Here is a 22,199-nt window from a genome sequence, read left to right as displayed (position 1 = left end):
CGACAAGCGCATGCCTTTCATTATTTGACACATCAAGTGGAAACATCTTGTTTTGCATCATACAGACATTTACTGTAATCAAACCAAAATTTTTTTATCTTTAATAGTGCATGAACCATCATCAAATATTACTGAATATCCATCATCTATCAATTGTCCATCACTCAACAAATTATGTAATAAAGTAGAAACAAAGAAAACATTATCACCTTTTCCTTCCACTTGGGTTTGCTTGTTATCTAGTCTAACTTTCAACTTGTGAGTTTCATAATATCTATAAATATTATATGCCTGACATATGATTAGAACATCCACTATCCAGAAATCAAATATTATTTAAGATATTATGAACTTGTGAATGAGTCATAAACAACTTACTATTTTCTTTATTTTCCTCCACATAGCTTGTTTGCTTTTCTCTTTTCCAACAATCTGCCTTCATGTGACCAAACTTTTTACAATAGACTCCCCTTTAACCTGAAATGCTTTCTCTTCACTTTTTTCAAATGACCTGTTCAACCTTACTTCATGTGCTTACAAGGAACCCATTAGTTCATCAAATGAATATGTAGATAAATCTTTTGACTCTTCAATTGCGACAACAACACGATCAAATTTTGGTGTTAAACTTCTCAAAACTTTTACAACAATTATATGATTAGGAAGATGTTCACCGTAAGATTTAATTTAACTAATAATTTCAGTCACTCGAGAAAGAAAATCTTGTACCGATTCATTGCTTTTTATGAACAAAATTTTAAACTCACAACGAAGGATTTGAAGTTTTACCATAATCACCCTTGATGAGCCTTGAAATTCATTTTGAAGTATCAACCAAGCTTGCTTTGAGGTTGTCGCTGCTGCAATTCTCGAGAAGATTATCTCATGTATATCTTGTTGAATGAAGAACAATACCTTTAAGTCCTTCTTTCTATTCTCCCTCAGCCTGATTTCGTCATCTGGAGGAGCAAGGAAACGATAAAACAGAATACTACGATGCAAGTAAAAGAATCCTTTCGATTCAAGAAAACTAATGTAGTATTTAAAACAGGAGGATTCATAAGAACACTTACAAGATATTCCCAAGTGCATACACTCTCTATATCTCTTGTTTTATGAACTATGGTCTTATTTATAGGACCTAGCGGTAACTATCCTATAACTATTAGATCATGATTGAGGTAGTTTTTAAAATCACCCTATAACTACTAGATTATGATTCAAGTAGTTATTGAGATCACCCTGTAACTACTAGATCATGATAACTACCTAGATAACTATGAATCAAATCTCAATAGGCCTTTCATTTATTAGATAAATCCCAGAAATGGTTAATATCTTATTGAGTTCTATTGTGGAAATTTATTATTGGAAGAGCAAGCCAGAGCTCGGACATCCATTTTATCAAATAACGTGTCTATTGACAATGTATGAACGTATGTTTATATTACATTATTAATCGATATTATTCTCGGACATACACTTCTAAAGTTGAGAAGATGTTGGAAGAGTATTGGATGAGAGCTTCCATTGGTTATTTATTTAGGTAGTGAGTCTTTGCATTGTATATATGAATAATGCATTTTAGATTTCTTGATTGTTGAGCAACCACCGGCCCTCCCATACATAACTAGAGTGAAGAATATGAGATAGGGTATGAACCATCTTCTTAGTTGATAGGTCATGTCTAAACCTCAAGTGTCATGAAGTATGTGAAAGTCTTTAAGCATTCAACCACTTCACTATGAGTCTTTGGACTGAACAATTAAGTCATCCACATCACCACTTAATTATAAGCAATCAACCACTTCGCTGTACATCTCCACTTAATTATAACAATGTTATGAGCAATTGCTTCTTTTTCATATGGATGGATATGAAAAAAATGTTATTCTTTATATCCCAAAAAAAGAAATTAAAAGAAATTTATTTTAGTTACAAAATACTTCAATTTTGTTGCTAATTCTTATTTAAATGAAAAGGACGTTGATAATTTAGTGACAGACTATCTTGCCAATAATAACTTTCTTTTGACAACCTTTCAATTTTTAATATTTCTAATAATTTCGAAACCATATTATAATTCTCAACAATTTCAAAGTAAAAAATAAAAAGAGATCAATATTTAAAACTTGGATAATTTCCATAGAAAAGTCCCTAGTTTTCACTTTTCCATTTATTACAGTAGAGAACCCCTAATTTTTAAAATGACAAAATAACCCTCAACTACTTTTTGTCTTTTCCACCTTAAAAATCTGTAGCCTCTCTTGCCCTTTTCAAATTCATTACATTCAACTAAATACTCAATTGAACCAACCCAAAATTGTCTCGATTCAAACTAAATAATATCAAATAATTTATTAATATATATCAATTTATTATAATAATAATATATACATATAAATTATACAGATCATAAAAAATAAAAAAAATATTATACTTTTGTCCATATGAGATTATTTCAAAGGTTTTCATAAAGTTTGGGCTTATTTTCACCCAGTTTAGACCCAGCTATACTGTTTTTGGATTAGCTACAAAAAATAGTATAATTGGGGTCTAAATCTTGGCATTTTTGAACCAAGCTTACAAACCAATTATCAAGTACAAATGTTATAAAATAGTTTATGGATTCATCAAAATTGTAAAAATTTTATGAAATTAAAAAAATTCAGCTTATTCACAAGCTGAATTAACCACAAAATGGCCATTTAAAATCCTAAAGATAGAATATATTGTACTTTTGTCTATTTAAAATCCACAAAATGGTCATTCAAAGGTTTCTATAAAGTTTGAAGTTGTTTTTGACTAGGTTTAGATCGAGCTGTACTATTTTTAATAGAGCCTAAAAAATAATATAATTGGGTCTAAATCTTGGTGTTTTTGAACCAAACTCTCAAAATAGCTTTCAAACCAATTATCAAATAAAAATGTTTCAGAAGACTTATTGAATTTATCAAAATTTATCAAAATTAAATCAATTAGAACATTTCAACCTTTCCCAAGTTGAATTAACCACGAAATGGTCATTTAAATTCTCAAGTAACTTTTATCCATCTGATACTATTTCAAAGGTTTCTATGAAGTTTGACCTTGTTTTGACTAAGTTTAGACCTAGGTGCACTAGTTTTTAAAAAGGGCTAAAAAATAGTGTAACTAAGTCTAAAGTTTTTAAAAAGAGTTCATGGATTCATAAAAAATTATCAGAATTTGGTGAAACTAAAAAAATTTGGCTTATTTGCAAGCTGAATTAACCACAAAATAGTCATTAAAAATCCTAATAATGAAAAATATTGTACTTTTGTCTCTCTGAAACCATTTTAAAGATGCTCATAAAGTGTAGGCTTGTTTGTTTTGATCCAATACATGGTTCATAATTCCATTTGACTCACTTCATCATGATGGTATTGTTTAGGGAGAATGATGCTAGTTAGAATATGATGAAGTACTTTAGTGTTTAGTGGTAGTAGATGCTCACAGCTTTTAGGAACTATCACTAAGTTGGGATTACTAAAAATTATTCCTAAGGCTTCAATGTAGGATGTCCCAACTGTTTCATCATCCCACAATCCTCTAAAATAAAGACCTCTATGTTTTACGGGAATGTCTATCATGTCGCAAATGAATCTATCCGTAATGAAAATATGTTGCCATAAGAGATAGGTAGACACTCTTTCTTCTTCATCTACTTGTAGATTGTTGTAAAACAACCTAACAAATCTTGGGTAGATGGGTTCACTAATTTGTAGTATTGGGAGTAGATCTAAATTTACAAACCATTGAATTGTCTCTAAATTACTTAGTTCATTTAGATCAACATACTTTCTCTTATGGACATTTCTAAACTCTATGGAAGCAAATTTTTGGGCATGAAGTTTTGAATCGAAAAGGATGGAATCAAAGTCTTCTTCTAATCTCCTCTTCCCTTTGTCCCTAGAGGATCTTATAAAGCCTATAACTACTGCTATTTAAGAAGATAGTAATGAGCAAGAGTAAACAAAAATCAAAAGCTTCTTAGAGAATACCTTAAGTGAGATATTCAAGAGAATGAGAGATTGTTGATCTTTGCTTTGAAATGGGCAGTATTTGGGCAGCTAAAGGGAAGAAATGGAGGTGGAGAAGTGTTGGAGCTGCTAGAAGGAGAGGGGAGTAAGTTGGGGTTGGTTCCACCGTCGGCCCTAGCTCAGTTTAAAAGGGGGCAAAGTTACGGGCGGTGGCACTGCTAGCTGGGCGGTGCAACCGCTTGCAACCCGTGACAGCCGACGGTGATACCACCAGCTGGGCGGTGCCACCGCCTGTTGAATCTCGTATTTTGATGATGAAACTACTTGATATATGTTTATGATTTAATATGCGTTTTGAGTGACGCAGGATGCTTTGATCAGGATGAGACAATTAAAGCAGGAACATCATGTTGTGCTGGAGGAACATGTCAGAAGATTGGACGTCGGGCCGGTGGATCGGTCGACGTATCGACAGAAGGCTTCGGGTCGTGGACTCGGGCATCGGGCCAAGAAGAGCGGGTATTGTGCCAAGGATATCGGAGTTGCGGAGTCAACTGGCCGATTGGGCAATAGGCTGCAGGAAAGGACGATGCGCCGAAGAATCGGACGAAGCGTCGAGGGACCAATGACATGCCGGACAACGTGATTAATGCTTAGTATTAATTGTCTCGATCGAAGTGTTTGTTTTAAGTGTGCAGGATTAACTATGATGAAAGTTAGACAAGCAGCAGGAGTTGTGCCGGAGTCAAGTTCATGATCACGTTGGGAGTTCGAGAGTTCGACGGAAGTTCGGACGGTCGTCGGAGGTTCTGCGAGAACAGATCCGAGAAGTCCAGAAGCTTGCCAAGCGAAGCTCGTCGGAACTTGCCAAGTGGATCGTCGCAAAGTCCAGGAGTTTGCCGGAAGTCCGCAGGAGCATCACCGAGGGTTCATCGGATGATCGACGGAAGTTCGCCGGAAACTCGCCGGAAGAAGCGATTGACGCACCGAAGCAAAGCTGCAGAAATTGTCTTAGATCTAATCGGAGTTAGCACGTTGATTAAGTTGGAAAATGGGAGGTGATCCCATTAGCTTAATCTTGGGGCAATTGGGCCCCTGAAAGACTGAAATTGGGCCGAATGGAGCTAACCATTCGGACCCTGATTGCACCAGGAGGTGCAACCGCCTAGGCCAAGAGGTGGCACCGCCTGGGCTAAGCCTCCCAGCGAGACTGGGCGGTGCAACCTCCCCAGCCGGGAGGTGGCACCGCCTGAGCTTAGTCTTCGAGCAAGACTGGGCGGTGCAACCTCCCTGACAGAGAGGTGGCACCGCCTGAGCTCGGTCTTCGAGCTCTGGCAGAGAGGTGCAACCGCCTCAGTCAAGAGGTGGCACCGCCTGGGCTCAGTCTTCGAGCTCTGCCAGGCGGTGCAACCTCTCCAGTCAGGAGGTGCAACCGCCTGATCCCGGAATTCCGGGATTTGATCGTTTTGAGCTCCAAATTTGAACTGGGTTGGGGCCTATAAATACCCCACCCATTCAGCACTGAAAGCACAGAACACACACTCGAAATCTTGCTATCTTTCTGTGTTTCTTAGAGCTCAAAACTGCTAGTTCTCCTCTTTCTATTCTTCAAGTTTGAGTTGTAAAGAGAGGAGAGAAAACTTCTGTAAGGGTTGTCTCCTAAGCCCGTCAAAAGGAGTGAATATGTAAGAGGGTAGTTGGCCTTCGCCTATTGAAGGAAGGCTTCTAGTTGACGTCGGTGACCTCGTCGGTGGAGGAAGCCAAAAGTGGAGTAGGTCAAGACTGACCGAACCACTCTAAATCTCTGGTTTGCTTTCATTTTGAGCACTTTATCATTACTGCAAACCTCCTACATAGCTACTGCTCTCTGCGCTTTTACGAACAAGTTTCTAAGTTCTGTTCTTTTCAAATCTGCATTCAGACGTAAATCGGTGTTTTCGTACGATCTCTACATTACGGTTTACACTTACGTTTTGATTCTATTTATAACTGTAAACTGTCTTCTGCGCTTTTACGAACGAGTTTCTTTGCAGTTTACGTTTAGGTCTTGATTCTGTTTATAACTGCAAACTGATTTTTGTGAACGAGTTTCTTTGCAGTTTACGTTTACGTCTTGATTCTGTTTATAACTGCAAATTGATTTCTGCGAACAAGTTTCTTTGCAGTTTACGTTTACGTCTTGATTCTGCTTAGACGTAAAACTGTGTTTTAGACGTAAACTACTTTTAAACGTAAAACTACGTTTAGACGTAAAACTACGTTTAGACGTAAACTGCGTTTAGACGTAAAACTACGTTTAGACGTAAAACTGCGTTTAGACGTAAACTGCGTTTAGACGTAAAACTACGTTTAGACGTAAAACTTTGTTTAGACGTAAAACTACGTTTAGACGCAAACTGCACTGCGCTCAGACGCAATCTGATCTTAGACGTAAACTGCGCTTAGACGCAAACTGCGCTTAAACGCAATCTGCGCTTAGACGCAAACTGCGCTTAGACGCAATCTAAGTTTAGACGTAAACTGCGCTTAGACGCAAACTGCGCTTAAACGCAATCCGAGCTTAGACGCAAACTGCGCTTAGATGCAAACTGCGCTTAGACGCAATCTGCATTTAGACGCAAACTGCAAACTGCATAAATTGCGCTTATACGCAAACTGTGTTTAGACATAAACTGCACTTAATCATAAGTAATCTTAGAATTGGCTTTTGCATTAAAATAGTTTTTATCGAACGAACGCAGCTTTCGTTTTTAATCGCTGAAAGATTTCCGCTGCACTAATTCACCCCCCCCCCCCCTCTTAGTGCTCTCGATCCTAACAATTGGTATCAGAGCGGGGTATTTCTCATTTCGGATTTACACCCGAGAGAAATGGCTCTTCAAGAGGGCTTTTCGGTCTTTCGTCCACCGTTCTTTAACGGATCGGACTACACTTATTGGAAAACTCGAATGAGAGTTTTCTTGATTTCTCTAAATCTGGATTTATGGAATATCGTTGAAAATGGTTTTCAACTTCCCTCTAAACCGATGAACGAATGGTCGGATTTAGAGAAGAAGTATTTTTCTTTAAACGCAAAGGCTATGAATGCCTTATTTTGCGCTTTGGACAAAAATGAGTTCAATCGGGTTTCTTTGTGCGAAACGGCTTTCGATATTTGGCGCACTCTTGAAATCACGCACGAGGAAACTAGTAGAGTCAAAGACTCGAAAGTTAATATTTTACTGCATGATTTCGAGCTTTTTCATATGAAACCAAGCGAAACCATTGTTGACATGTACACCCGTTTTACGGATGTCGTCAATGGTTTAAATTCACTTGGTAAAAGCTTTTCGGATTTTGAACTCGTTAACAAAGTTTTGCGCTCACTTTCTAAAACTTGGGATTCAAAAGTAACTGCTATTCAAGAATCGAAAAACTTGAACCAATTTCCACTTGAAGAACTAATTGGTTCATTGATCACATATGAAATGACGTGCAATGCACGTGAAGAACTTGAGAACCACCTTCCAAAGAACAGGAAGGATTTGGGACATAGAACATTTGAAGACCACTCGAGCATAAGCTCAAGTTATGGTGAACTTAAACTACAAATGAAACGAAAATTAAAAAGCAAAAAGAATCAAACTACTTGCTTTAAACGCAAGAAGAAGAACAAAAATTGGGATGAATCGAGCTCCTCCGAAGAAGAGAAAGTCAACAAAAGCAAGGCGGCAAACTACGCCTTAACAGCCCACAATGATGAGGTAATCGAAATCCCCCTAATTTATTTTGAAATTACTTGATGCTTTCATGATGTATTTTTCTCTTTTAGGTTAGAATTAATTTTCTTAAAAATTACATGTTAAAAAAAAATTATTATGATCATACTAAGTAATTTCGAAAATGATAATATTGCATATTTTATGATAAACAAATAAAATGATCTTGATTGAAAATATGAAATCATGGTTAAGAAGTAATAATGTGCATTACGTTGATTTTCATTGTTATTTCTCGATTTTGATTAAAGATCATGTTTGATTTGAAGAAATGCATAATGATGAAATTAAATATTTCGATTGACAATTTCATGCATGAGATATACATGATGATTTTTGTGATTGATGGTTTTATGATGAAATTCATTTTACGATCCTAAACGTTGATGCATGTTTTCATTTGACATAAATGAAAAGGCATGCTAACATGAAATCGATCACTTAAAATGAAACACTTAAAAAAGGGGAGAAATATATGAATTGATGCTATAAACACTATGCTATGATTATCCCATGCTTGCATCACCAAGAAATATATGATTGCTATCATTGCTATATGCCCTGTATCAAGATATCAAACAAAAATTTGCATCATACGAGCTGATATCTTACCATGTGATGCAATGCTACACTTGCCAAAATATTCGAAATGTGTACATCATGCCCTGTATCAAGATATCAAACAAAATCTTGCTTCACAGTTTTACGCATTGATATCTTACCATATGATGAAATGCTACAATTGATGAACACTTGAAATGTAATCCTCTATCTTATTGATTTTTCAATAAATCTATGCTTGTCATACATGAATTTATTGAATGTAATTTTGAGGATGATTTCAGATTTGACAAATGCTTGATTCGTATTTACGACATAAGATACACTTTAAATATGAATCATGCATCAATCATGTTAAATGCTTCAATCATTTTCTATCTCTAGAGTTCTCGATTTTGATGAAATACAAGTGATAAATTCATTTATGATATCTTGTAAATCACTTGAATTATGAATGAGTTTTTTTATGATGCGTTAAAAGAATCACTTAAAAAGAAAATGCTTTTCCCATCTTATCGAGATTAATGATTTCATGATATTGTGTGAATCTCGAAATTGATTTTGATGAAATAGTAATAACGTTATTCATGTTATGAATCTTAAAAATGATAATATGCTTCATGTGATAATATGAATACATGAAACACTTATGATATGATTTTTATACAATTCCGTGTATTCATAAAATATTTATCTCCTCATCCAATAACTTTTCTTGATATTCCTTATGAGATGAAATGAAATAATGCATGAAATACAAATGAGGAGTTATTGATCATGCATGGTAGGATATAATTTGACAAAATTGATACCATCATGATATGAAACATTTATGATTTGCAATTATGCATGCAATACTTGTGCTTTCTAATTATGATGTGATGTATTGCATATGATGTAAATCATGATGAGTGCTAAGTTACACATTTTGAGAAGAAATTGCTATATTGAAACATTAATGTAATTATGAATGATGATATGATATTATGCATGTAATACTTCAACTTATGATAATGCAATGATAAAATATTCATGATGAAAAATTGTCTTGACATTCATAACTTGATTATTCATCCTTTGTCATGATTTTGAAATCGTTGTAAAAGGAAAAAAGAACTACAAAATTGTATTCTTCCTTTCTTTTTGACGATGACAAAGGGGGAGATAGCTAGCTTGCACAAGTCAAGAAGATGCAAAAACTTGATTACTAGCTTGCCTATCTTAAGTAGCAAAGATTGCTAACTTGCTTATTTCAAGAAGCAAAAGTTGTCTTCTTGAACATCACCATCTTGAATATCTCAAGAAGCAAGACTTGCAACCTGCACATTACAATAGGAAGCAATAATCATGAGCCTACACAAGAAAGTTATCTTGCATTTGCCTTCGAGGTTTTTGCTAACTTGTATATTGTAAAAAATTGCTAGCTTGTAGTCTAAAGAGAAGCGAAAAGTTGCTATCTCAAAAGAAGCAAATGTGCTATCTTGCCTATCTCAAGAGGCAAACATGCTAACTTGCGCATCTAGCAAAGAGGACAAAATTTTCATATTTCAAGAAGCAAGAATTGCCTTCTTGAACATATCTAATTTGCTAGCTTGCATGATGTAGAACTTGCTATCTTGAACATCTCTAATTTTCATACCAAGTGCTATCTTGTATGCTATAAAACTTGCATATCTAAAACTTGATAGCTTGAATATTCTAAGCATGAATCAACACTTGCTATATTTTCTAGCAAAATTGCATGATGATAAAACTTGATATTATGTTTTTCATGCAATGAGTTGAACCAATATCACAAACACTTGATTGTGATACTTCTCCTTTTTGTTGATGACAAAGGGGGAGAAGTATGTTGATGAAAGTATGTTGATGACATGACATGTGATGCATAAGTTTATGCATATGTTCATGTTGACGTGTTGCAAGTATTCATGATGAATATTGCAATGACTTGAATTCAGTTTAAGGTTCTATCAATATGGCATATTGATAGGGGGAGTTTGTTTAAACTCTGGGAGTTAAGGTTAACTCCGTTTATGATGACATGTTGCTTAGATCTTTGAATCTAAGAGTTTCTATCAATATGACATATTGATAGGGGGAGTTTGTTTAAACTCCGGGAGTTAAGTTTAACTCCGTCATCAAGTGGTTGTCATCATCAAAAAGGGGGAGATTGTTGAATCTCGTATTTTGATAATGAAACTACTTGATATATGTTTATGATTTAATATGCGTTTTGAGTGACGCAGGATGCTTTGATCAGGATGAGACAATTAAAGCAGGAACATCATGTTGTGCCGGAGGAACATGTCAGAAGATTGGACGTCGGGCCGGTGGATCGGTCGACGTATCGACAGAAGGCTTCGGGTCGTGGACTCGGGCATCGGGCCAAGAAGAGCGGGTATTGTGCCAAGGATATCGGAGTTGCAGAGTCAACTGGCCGATTGGGCAATAGGCTGCAGGAAAGGACGATGCGCCGAAGAATCGGACGAAGCGTCGAGGGACCAATGACATGCCGGACAACGTGATTAATGCTTAGTATTAATTGTCTCGATCGAAGTGTTTGTTTTAAGTGTGCAGGATTAACTATGATGAAAGTTAGACAAGCAGCAGGAGTTGCGCCGGAGTCAAGTTCATGATCATGTTGGGAGTTCGAGAGTTCGACGGAAGTTCGGACGGTCGTCGGAGGTTCTGCGAGAACAGATCCGAGAAGTCCAGAAGCTTGCCAAGCGAAGCTCGTCGGAACTTGCCAAGTGGATCGTCGCAAAGTCCAGGAGTTTGCCGGAAGTCCGCAGGAGCATCACCGAGGGTTCATCGGATGATCGACGGAAGTTCGCCGGAAACTCGCCGGAAGAAGCGATTGACGCACCGAAGCAAAGCTGCAGAAATTGTCTTAGATCTAATCGTAGTTAGCACGTTGATTAAGTTGGAAAATGGGAGGTGATCCCATTAGCTTAATCTTGGGGCAATTGGGCCCCTGAAAGACTGAAATTGGGCCGAATGGAGCTAACCATTCGGACCCTGATTGCACCAGGAGGTGCAACCGCCTAGGCCAGGAGGTGGCACCGCCTGGGCTAAGCCTCCCAGCGAGATTGGGCGGTGCAACCTCCCCAACCGGGAGGTGGCACCGCCTGAGCTCAGTCTTCGAGCAAGACTGGGCGGTGCAACCTCCCTGACAGAGAGGTGGCACCGCCTGAGCTCGGTCTTCGAGCTCTGGCAGAGAGGTGCAACCGCCTCAGTCAAGAGGTGGCACCGCCTGGGCTCAGTCTTCGAGCTCTGCCAGGCGGTGCAACCTCTCCAGTCAGGAGGTGCAACCGTCTGATCCCGAAATTCTGGGATTTGATCGTTTTGAGCTCCAAATTTGAATTGGGTTGGGGCCTATAAATACCCCACCCATTCAGCACTGAAAGCACAGAACACACACTCGAAATCTTGCTATCTTTCTGTGTTTCTTAGAGCTCAAAACTGCTAGTTCTCCTCTTTCTATTCTTCAAGTTTGAGTTGTAAAGAGAGGAGAGAAAACTTCTGTAAGGGTTGTCTCCTAAGCCCGTCAAAAGGAGTGAATCTGTAAGAGGGTAGTTGGCCTTCGCCTATTGAAGGAAGGCTTCTAGTTGACGTCGGTGACCTCGTCGGTGGAGGAAGCCAAAAGTGGAGTAGGTCAAGACTGACCGAACCACTCTAAATCTCTAGTTTGCTTTCATTTTGAGCACTTTATCATTACTGCAAACCTCCTACATAGCTACTGCTCTCTGCGCTTTTACGAACAAGTTTCTAAGTTCTGTTCTTTTCAAATATGCATTCAGACGTAAATCGGTGTTTTCGTACGATCTCTACATTACGGTTTACACTTACGTTTTGATTCTATTTATAACTGTAAACTGTCTTCTGCGCTTTTACGAACGAGTTTCTTTGCAGTTTACGTTCACGTCTTGATTCTGTTTATAACTGCAAACTGATTTCTGCGAACGAGTTTCTTTGTAGTTTACGTTTACGTCTTAATTCTGTTTATAACTGCAAACTGATTTCTGCAAACAAGTTTCTTTGCAGTTTACGTTTACGTCTTGATTCTGCTTAGACGTAAAACTGTGTTTTAGACGTAAACTACTTTTAAACGTAAAACTACGTTTAGACGTAAAACTGCGTTTAGACGCAAACTGCGTTTAGACGTAAAACTACGTTTAGACGTAAAACTGTGTTTAGACGTAAAACTGCGTTTAGACGCAAACTGCACTGCGCTCAGACGCAATCTGATCTTAGACGTAAACTGCGCTTAGACGCAAACTGCGCTTAAACGCAATCTGCGCTTAGACGCAAACTGCGCTTAGACGCAATCTGAGTTTAGACGTAAACTGCGCTTAGACGCAAACTGCGCTTAAACGCAATCTGAGCTTAGACGCAAACTGCGCTTAGATGCAAACTGCGCTTAGACGCAATCTGCATTTAGACGCAAACTGCAAACTGCATAAATTGCGCTTAGACGCAAACTGTGTTTAGACATAAACTGCACTTAATCATAAGTAATCTTAGAATTGGCTTTTGCATTAAAATAGTTTTTATCGAACGAACGCAGCTTACGTTTTTAATCGCTGAAAGCTTTCCGCTGCACTAATTCACCCCCCCCCCCCCCCCCTCTTAGTGCTCTCGATCCTAACCCCGCCTATAGGCGGTGAGCCCTTGTTTGGCGGCTGTATGGGCTTATTTGGATGTTTTTGACTTGAGGAGAGTTTTCATTTGTGGAGCAATCAACTTTACTTTCATAATTATGTAAGAGTTTCCATTTCAAGATGAGAAATTTCGTACGTTCAAGATAGATCTTGTGACGCGCATACTCTACGTTAAATGTCGTACACAATTTTAGATATGTTCATGACTTATTATCCAAGTTGGTAAGCTTCGCAAGTTTATGACAAACTTTGCTAGCAAGACGTAAGTTCATGATATAGTTGGATCCGAAGGTAAAGAATAAATCAATTCGATGAGTTCAGAAATCCGGAGGGTATGTGAAGGGAGAATTATGAGTTTCGAAATCTGAGGGATCAAACAGGATTGTATCAGTATCACTCTATAATATTAATTTTCTAAGCCTCCTTTTATTATTTAGGCTAGAGAGCATTATATGTTCTTTTGGATCTCGAGTCATGAATATCGAGTACCCAAAAAGCAAGATATTATCTCTTGCTCCTAGCTTTTGATGGTGTACGTTTCTACAAGAAAGGGTGATTTTTAGGTACCCATTTAATTTTGGATGCCTAAAAAACTGATCTACATTGTTTATCATGTTGCATAAAGTTTATCATGGTTCCTTTAGGAACCCAAATCAGTTTGTTCGAACTAATTTTCTTGAATGGACAATGATACATTTTATGTCCATATTTACAACAAAAGTTGCATTTGCTTTGATGTCGAACATGTAAGATAGGGCCTTATATGAAGGTCGTTGGATTTTGGTGAGGACTTCTCACAAATCTAATTCCACTTCTTTTGGGAATGTGACCCTTATTTGTGAGGATCATGTTCAAAGACTTGCTACCAACCTCGAATTTCTTCAAGGCATCCTTAAGTAGCAAATTCTCCATTTGGAGAGTTTCTAGATCATGGCATTTTTCACATTGAGCTAAACTAACATGATATTCAGTTTTTAATTTATCAAAATTACTAACAAGACTATCATACTTATTTTTCAGCAATTTATATTTTCTACTGATTATTTTACATTCATCAAATAAGTCATGGAAGGCATTTAATAATTCATTAAATAATAAATCTGCATCAATAAAATTTGTTACCTCCTCTCCGATGGCCATTAAGGCGTAATGAGCAACTTGCTCGGTGTTGGACTCCTCTTCTTCGGATGCACTTGAGTCATCCCACGTTGCTTTGAGCGCCTTCTTCTTTGATGTTCTCTTCTTGGCTTGGGGACAATCACTTTTGTGATGTCCTAGCTTTTTGTACTCGTAGCAAATAACTTGATCCTTTTTGGGTTCAAATTTATTTTTTGTGTCATTTTTAAACTTGTTTCTCTTAATGAATTTTTTGAATTTCCTTGTTCAAAGTGTCAAGTCATCATCACAGTCCTCATCACTTGAGTTTTCTCTCAAGTGGTCATCTAAAGTTCTAAGTGTCATATCCTTCCTATTCTTTCGAAGGATGTCTTCTTGCTCTTCATGAGCCTTGTAAGTCATTTCATAGGTCATTAATGACCCGATTAGTTCTTCAAGAGGGAAGTTATTTAAATCTTTAGCCTCTTGAATAACAGTGACTTTAGGGTCCCAACTCTTAGGAAGGGATCTTAGAATCTTATTTATGAGCTCAAAATCCGAAAAACTTTTGCCGAGTCCTTTTAGACCATTGACGACATCCGTGAAACGGGTGTAATGTCGCCAATAGTCTCGTTCGGTGTCATTTGGAAAAGTTCAAAAGAATGTATCAAAAGATTGATTTTTGACTCTTTTACTCTACTTGTGCCTTCGTGAGTCACTTTGAGTATATGCCAAATATCAAACGCAGTTTCATAATCTGAAACACGATTGAACTCATTTTTATCAAGCGTACAAAATAAGGCATTCATAGCCTTTGCATTAAGAGTGAAAGTCTTCTTCTCGAATTTATTCCAATCGATCATTGGAAGAGAAGACTTCGAAAATCCATTTTCGACAAGATTCCAAAGTTCAAAATCCATTGAAATAAGGAAGATCCTCATTCGGGTCTTCCAATATGTGTAGTCCGTCCCATTGAACATGGGTGGACGTGTAATAGAGTGGCCCTCTTGGTTTCTAGCGTATGCCATCTCTCTTGGGTTTTAATCCATTTGAGAGTTAACCCCGCTCTGATACCAATTGTTAGGATCAAGAGCACTAAGAGAGGGGGGGTGAATTAGTGCAGCGGAAAACTTTCGATGATTTAAAACGACGTTCGTACGATGAAATCGTTTCTGACGTAAAACCGTTTTTAGAAGCTTAACTTGAAGGTGAGTTCGTAAAGGAGTGTAGCAAAAGTAATGAGAAAGTAAAGCACATATGAAGGTTTACAATAAGGTAAGCAGCAAGAATAAATGCAAACCAGAGAGCACCGCAATTTTAGAGTGGTTCGGTCAATCTTGACCTACATCCACTTTTGGCTTCTTCCTCCGACGAGGTCACCGATGTCCACTAGAGGCCTTCCTTCAATAGGCGAAGGCCAATCACCCGTTTACAGTTTCACTCCTTTTGACAGGCTTAGGAGACAACCCTTATAAAATTTTCACTCCTCTCTTGAATGATTGAAACTTGGAAGAAAAGAGGGAGGAGAACTTTTAGCTTATACAACACTTTTGAGCTCTAAAAATCACAGAGTAAGATTGGATTTTTAGTGCCCTTTCATACAGGAAAGGATGGGGTTTATATAGGCCCCAAAGTGGTTTTAATTTAGAGCTAAAAAATGTCATCTCCTAGATTTTTAGGGTCCTGGCGATACTATCGCCATAACTGGGCGATACTACCTCTCGGAGACCGAGCTTAGGCGATACCACTGCCTGACAAAGGCGGTACCACCACCCAGTCTCACTCGGAGATTGAGCCCAAGCGGTACCACCACTTGATAGGGGCGGTACCACCGCCCAGTCTCACTCGGAGATTGAGCTCGGGCGGTACCATAGCATGACCTAGGCGGTTGCACCGCCCAGCTTTCCTGAGCTCCTGGGCGGTGCCACCGCTGGCTAGGAAATCTGGGTCTGAATGGGCTGATCCATTCGGCCCAATTTTGGTCTGTCAAGGGCCCAATTTCCCCCAGATTAAGTTAATGGGATCACCACCCATTCCTAGCTTAATCTACATGCTAACTATAATATTTCTTAAGGCATTTACTACAACTTGCTCCGGTGCATCAATCGCTTCTTCCGGCGAACTTCCGGCGAACATCCGACGAACCCTCGACAATGCTCCGGCGGACTTTCGGCAAACTCCTGGACTTGCGACGATCCACTTGACGAGTTCCGACGAGCTTCTTTGGCAAGCTCCTGGACTTCTCGGATTTATTCCCATAGAACCTCCGACGACCGTCCGAACTTCCGTCGAACTCTCGAACCCCCAATGTGATCATGGTCTTGACTCCGGTGCAACTCCTACTACATGTCTTACTTCCATTGTAGTTAATCCTACATACTTATCTCAACATATGGATTAGATAACAAATGACAATTGACTTCATCATCAAAATCCGAGATTCAACAACTACTAGCATAGGCAAGGAGCATCCTTATGGCTTCTAATCGTGCCACAAGAGTGAAAGTTTCTTCAGAATCGATATCTTCTTCTTGGTTAAAACCCTTGGCCACTAATCTAACCTTGTTTCGAACCATGATACCAAATTCATCTTGCTTGTTTCTAATGACCCATTTAGTATCGATAACTAAATGGTCATTTGGCCTAGGAACAAGCTTTCACATCTCATTTCTCTCAAATTGATTCAACTTTTCTTGCATTGCGATAACCCATGAATCATCTTTCAAGGCCTCGTCAATGCATTTTAGTTCAATTTGGGAGAGAAAAGCGATGTTGGCACAAAAATTCTTAAGAGAAGAACGAGTTTGAACCTCTTTTGATGTGTCTCCTATGATTAGCTCCTTAGGATGATCATCTATATACTTCCATTCCTTGGGTAAGGATGTTTCGGAAGAAGATGCATCCAAGTCGCTAGATGAAGAAGGGGTTTCATTTAAATTCAAAGCATAAAAATTGACAACATCATCAAAATTATTTTTCTTGACTTCGAAAACTTTATTGAAAACAACATGAATAAACTCTTCTATAATTAAAATTCTTTTGTTAAAGATATGAAATGCTTTAGAAATAGAAGAATAGCTAAGAAAAATTACTTCATTGGATTTAGGTAATTGGGTAAGGTAACCAAACATTCAGAATAACTTTCAAGCAAATTGCCAAGTGCAAAAGTTACAAAAGAGGTTTTAGCCTATTCACAAGCAGACTTAAACACAAAATGGTCATTTAAATTCCTAAAAATAAAATTATTATATATATTTTTTCATTTGGGACTCTTTCTAAGGTTTGACCATGTTTACACCTAGGTATAATGTTGTATGAATAGAGTTAAAAAAAAAATCAAACTAGGTCTATATCTTGGTATGTTTGAACCAAGCTTTCAAAACAGCTTTTTACATCAATTATCAATGACAAATGTTATAAAAGAGTTCATGTATTCATCAAAATTTATGAATTTTGGGTGAAATTAAAAAAAGAATCAGCTTATTCACAAGTTTAATTAACCAGAAAATGATCATTTTATTATTATTTTACCATCTAGGATCATTTCAAAGTTTTTCATGAAGTTTAAGCTTATTTTTACCAAGTTTAGACTCAATTTGCTTAGAATTAGGCCCAAACAAAAGTATAACTAGGGTTTAAATTTTTGATTTTTTGAACCAAACTTTTAGAATAGTTTTCAAACCAATTATCAAGCACGGATGTTATAAAAGAGTTTCTGGATTTATCAAAATTAGGTGAAATTGAAAAAAAATCAGCTTGTTCACAAGCTGAATTAACCACAAAATGACCATATAAAATCTTAAAGATAGAATATATCGTACTTATATCCATTTGAGATCATTTCAAAGGTCTGTAAAGTTTGGACTTGTTTTGATCCGGTTTAGACTTAGTTACACTATTTTGAATAGGGACAAAAAATAGTTTGGATTTATTAATATTTCTCATAAAATTAGAAAATTTCTATAGTTCTTGAGTCTCATACTGTTTGACATATATATATATATATATATATATATATATATATATATATATATATATATATATATATATATATATATATATATATATATATATATAATTAATGATGTTTATGCTTCATAAATATGATAAATGACATACTTATATTTGCATCTTCTAAAGTTAAAGTATATGCTTTCCAAAAAAAATATTATTCTCGATATTATATGAAATATTGGTTGAGTATGTATAAGTATTAATATTTACTTTAAGCATAACACAATATACTAAGGTATGCTAGTAGACTTGAATATGAGATTAAGTTATAATAATAAGCATGCATATAGTAACTAGAAGTTACGATTGAAGTTTAATCGGCCTTAAGTGAATCTCAACGCTTGAATGAGTTTGACCATGATTAACGCGAGGAAGTTTAATTTTAAATATTATGTATGTGGAGAATCATAGGCTATTTTGGCATACATGGAGTAATAAAAAATTAAATAAAGATACAAATCAAAGAGGTTATAATAAATATTGAGATACATAAGTAAGATTGAAAGATGAGTTTAAACCAAAAATATCATCTTTGTCAAATCAAATTAAACTCAATTGAAGTTGCTATAAAATTAGAATTATATTAATAAAAAAGAAAAAATAGAAAAAGAAAATTTTGAAATGAGGCCTAGTAGGATTGAACCATGATCTTAAAGTAACCTCTTAAGTACCTTTGTCAAATCAAATGAATGCTTTATTTTGTACTTTGGATAAAACTGAATTCAATTGAGTTTCTATCTGTGAAACGGCTTTTGACATTTGACATACACTTGAAATCACACACGAAGGCACTAGTAAAGTTAAATATTCAAAAATCAATTTTTTGATGTATGATTTTGAATTGTTTTGGATGGAACTAAGTGAGACCATTGGAGACATGTATACCCGGTTTACGGATGTCGTCAATGGTCTAAAAGCAGTTGGTAAAAGTTTTTCTAACTTTGAACTCATTAACAAAATATCGAGATCCCTTTTAAAGAGTTGGGCCCTAAAGTAACGGTAATTCAAGAGGCCAAGGATTTGAACTATTTTTCACTTAAAGAATTTATTAGGACTTTAATGACCTATGAAATGAGTTGTATGACACAAAATGAACATGAGAACAACATTCCAAAAAACAGGAAGGATTTGGCACTTCGAACAATAGAATACCACTTGAGTGATAACTCAAATGATGATGATGACGACTTTGAACTTCTCACTATAAAATTTTAAAAGTTCATTAAACAAGAATTAAAGAATAAAAATAAACTTAAAAAAAAGTTGCTAAATAATAAGAAAGTATTCAAGGCGGCTTGGGACGAATCGAGCTTATCTGACGAGGAGAAGCAAACCAACAAAGACAAGGGGGTGAACTATGCCTTAATAGTTTTTGACGCCCCTTTACTTTATTTTGAAATTACTTAATGCCTTTTCATACGTTATTTTTAAATTAGTTAGTAAAAAAATAAAAATAAAAAATTATAAAAAAATAAATAAAAGGGGATCATGCTTTTCTTTCTAGTGGTTTTGAAAAATTAAAAAATTGATCATGACAATTACATCTCTTTATGATAAAGGAACAAAATATTAGATTTAAATTTAATGCTTATACACCTATTAAGATTCAACTGATGTATGTTATAAGAAATAATTATATGTATCTTAATGATTTTGTATTACTTTTTGATTTTAAATATGATGGATGATTTTTATACGAAAAACTTGAGCATGCTTATAAAAAATCAATCACATAAAATGAAACACATAAAAAGGAAAATGTATTATCATTGGAATCAAATTGATAAATCAAATCACTTGTTTAAAGAAGCTTTATATTTAATGTGTTATATTTTTTGTCATGATGATTTTGATGATGAAATTTATTTTTCGATTTTAATCAATGATGCATGGAATTGGCATAAAAGAAAAGGGCATGTATGTATGGAATCAATCACATAAGTTGAAACAAAAAAGAGGAAATCATTTTTCTTTAAAATTTTTCAATCCCTACCTTATCGAGTTTTCAAAAAAAGGAGATTGATGAATCTATTTGTATCATTTTTATAAATCTTTTGGACTATGAAAATGATTTTGATGATTTAAATTTAAATGACTTTTATCCAAATCTTTCATATATTCTTGAGATTTATGAATCAAAATCTTATATCTCCTATGCTTCTTCTTGTCATTTACTAAAGAGGTGAATTTTCTAGATGAATCATTATTTTTTGGAATTATTACTATTTTTTTTTTGAATTGAGACATTATGCTTGAATTAAGTTCTCTTATGAATCTATCTATGTTGCCTTCATTGAATTTTTCAAAAAGTGATTTTGATGATGGTTTTGGATCTATTTTCATATGTCAAATGAGATAATATATCCAACTAAATCATCTATCATATTTACGACTTCTGATATATTCAACATGAAACATCTTTCTTGATGCACATATGATTCACTCTTTTAAGAGAATGTTTATCAAATTGTGATAAGTTGAGACTTTCTTTATATGAATCAAGATTTTTCATTATTCTCCTATGATTCTACTTGCTATATATTAAAGAGAAGCTTTATTGATGTTATGATCTTGATTTCTCGCAATTATAATTTGAATTTTCTATTAAATGAATCAAGATTGTTTTCTATTTAAAAGAAGATTTGTCAAAATAATTCATGGTCTTTTGGTATTATCTTTTATTTTTGATGATTAAAACATTGATGTAAATCTATCCTTGTTATTTATCTTTGTTATAATTTAAAAATTGATGTAAAGGGAAAAGAATTATAATATTATATTCTTCCCTTCTTTATGACAATGACAAAGAGGGAGAAAGAATTGCTAGCTCAAGATGCAAAATTTGGAAACTTGCACATTGCAAAAAGAAGAAAAACTTGCTAGCTTGCTCATCTCAAAAGATGCAAAAATTTTACCAACTTTCATATGTGAAAAAACTTGCTAGCTTGCATGTTCTAAACTTGCTATTTACTATCTCATATTCTTTTTAAAAAACTTGCTAGTTTGAACATCGTCAAGAAAAGCAAACATGCTAACTTGCATATCTAGCAAAATTTATAAACTTACAAAACTCAAAATTATTGTTAGCTTGCATGTTGTAAAATGATGTAAAATTTTGCTAACTTGTGCTTTGCAAAGGAAGCAAAAATTGCTAACTTGAACATTGCAAAGGAAGCAAAAACTTGCTAGCTTGCACTTCTCAAAAGAGAAGAAAAAACTCACTAGCTTACATCTACGAAAGTGATGGGAAAGTTGCTAAATTCGTAAGCTTATACCTCTAAAATATTGATAGTTGCAATTCTTCTTTTTGTTGATGACAAAGGGGGAGAAAGTATAATGATGATTATGCGTGATATGATATATTTTTATATTTTAAAATATTACATGATTTTCTAAATTTAAAAGTCCTATCAATATGGCATATTGATAGGGGGAGTTAAGGTTAACTCCGTCATCAATTGGTTGTCATCATAAAAAAGGAGAAGATTGTTGAATCTCATATTTTGATGATGAAACCAATTGATGTGTTTATGATCTAATTTGTGTTTTGAGTGACGTAGGAAGCTTTGATCTAAGAGAGACAATTAAATTAAGAAGAATCATATTGGGCCGGAGTGGAATATGTCAAAAGATTGGACGTCGAGCCGGAGAATCGATCGACGTATCGGTAGAAAGCTTCGAACCATAGGTTCGGGCATCAGGCCAAGAAGAGTGAAAATTACACCAAGGAAATCAGAGTTGTGGAGGTCAATTAGCCGATTGGGTAATAGGCTACAAGAGAGGATGATGCGTCAAAGAATCGAACGAGGCATCGATGAACCAATGACATGCCGGACAATATTTGATTTAGCTTTGTAATAATTATTTAGATCGAAGTAGGTTTTAGGCGTAATTGGATTGGAATTGGGCCAACTCGATTAGGGTCCAAGTGGCCCAAGTTTGGGCTATGTTAGGCCAAGTGAAAGGCCTATATAGTGACCCAAACTAGTGGAACCGTTGGTGGCACAATCTCCAAGACTATGTTAGGCGATGGTACCGCCAGTCTAGGTAGTGGTACTGCTTAGACTCAGTCTTCGAGACTGTCAGGTGGTGGTATCGCCCAGACA

Source organism: Musa acuminata, chromosome BXJ1-10, assembly GCF_036884655.1.
Source record: "Musa acuminata AAA Group cultivar baxijiao chromosome BXJ1-10, Cavendish_Baxijiao_AAA, whole genome shotgun sequence".
Lineage (NCBI taxonomy): Eukaryota > Viridiplantae > Streptophyta > Magnoliopsida > Zingiberales > Musaceae > Musa > Musa acuminata.
Note: the sequence above shows the minus strand (reverse complement) of the source record.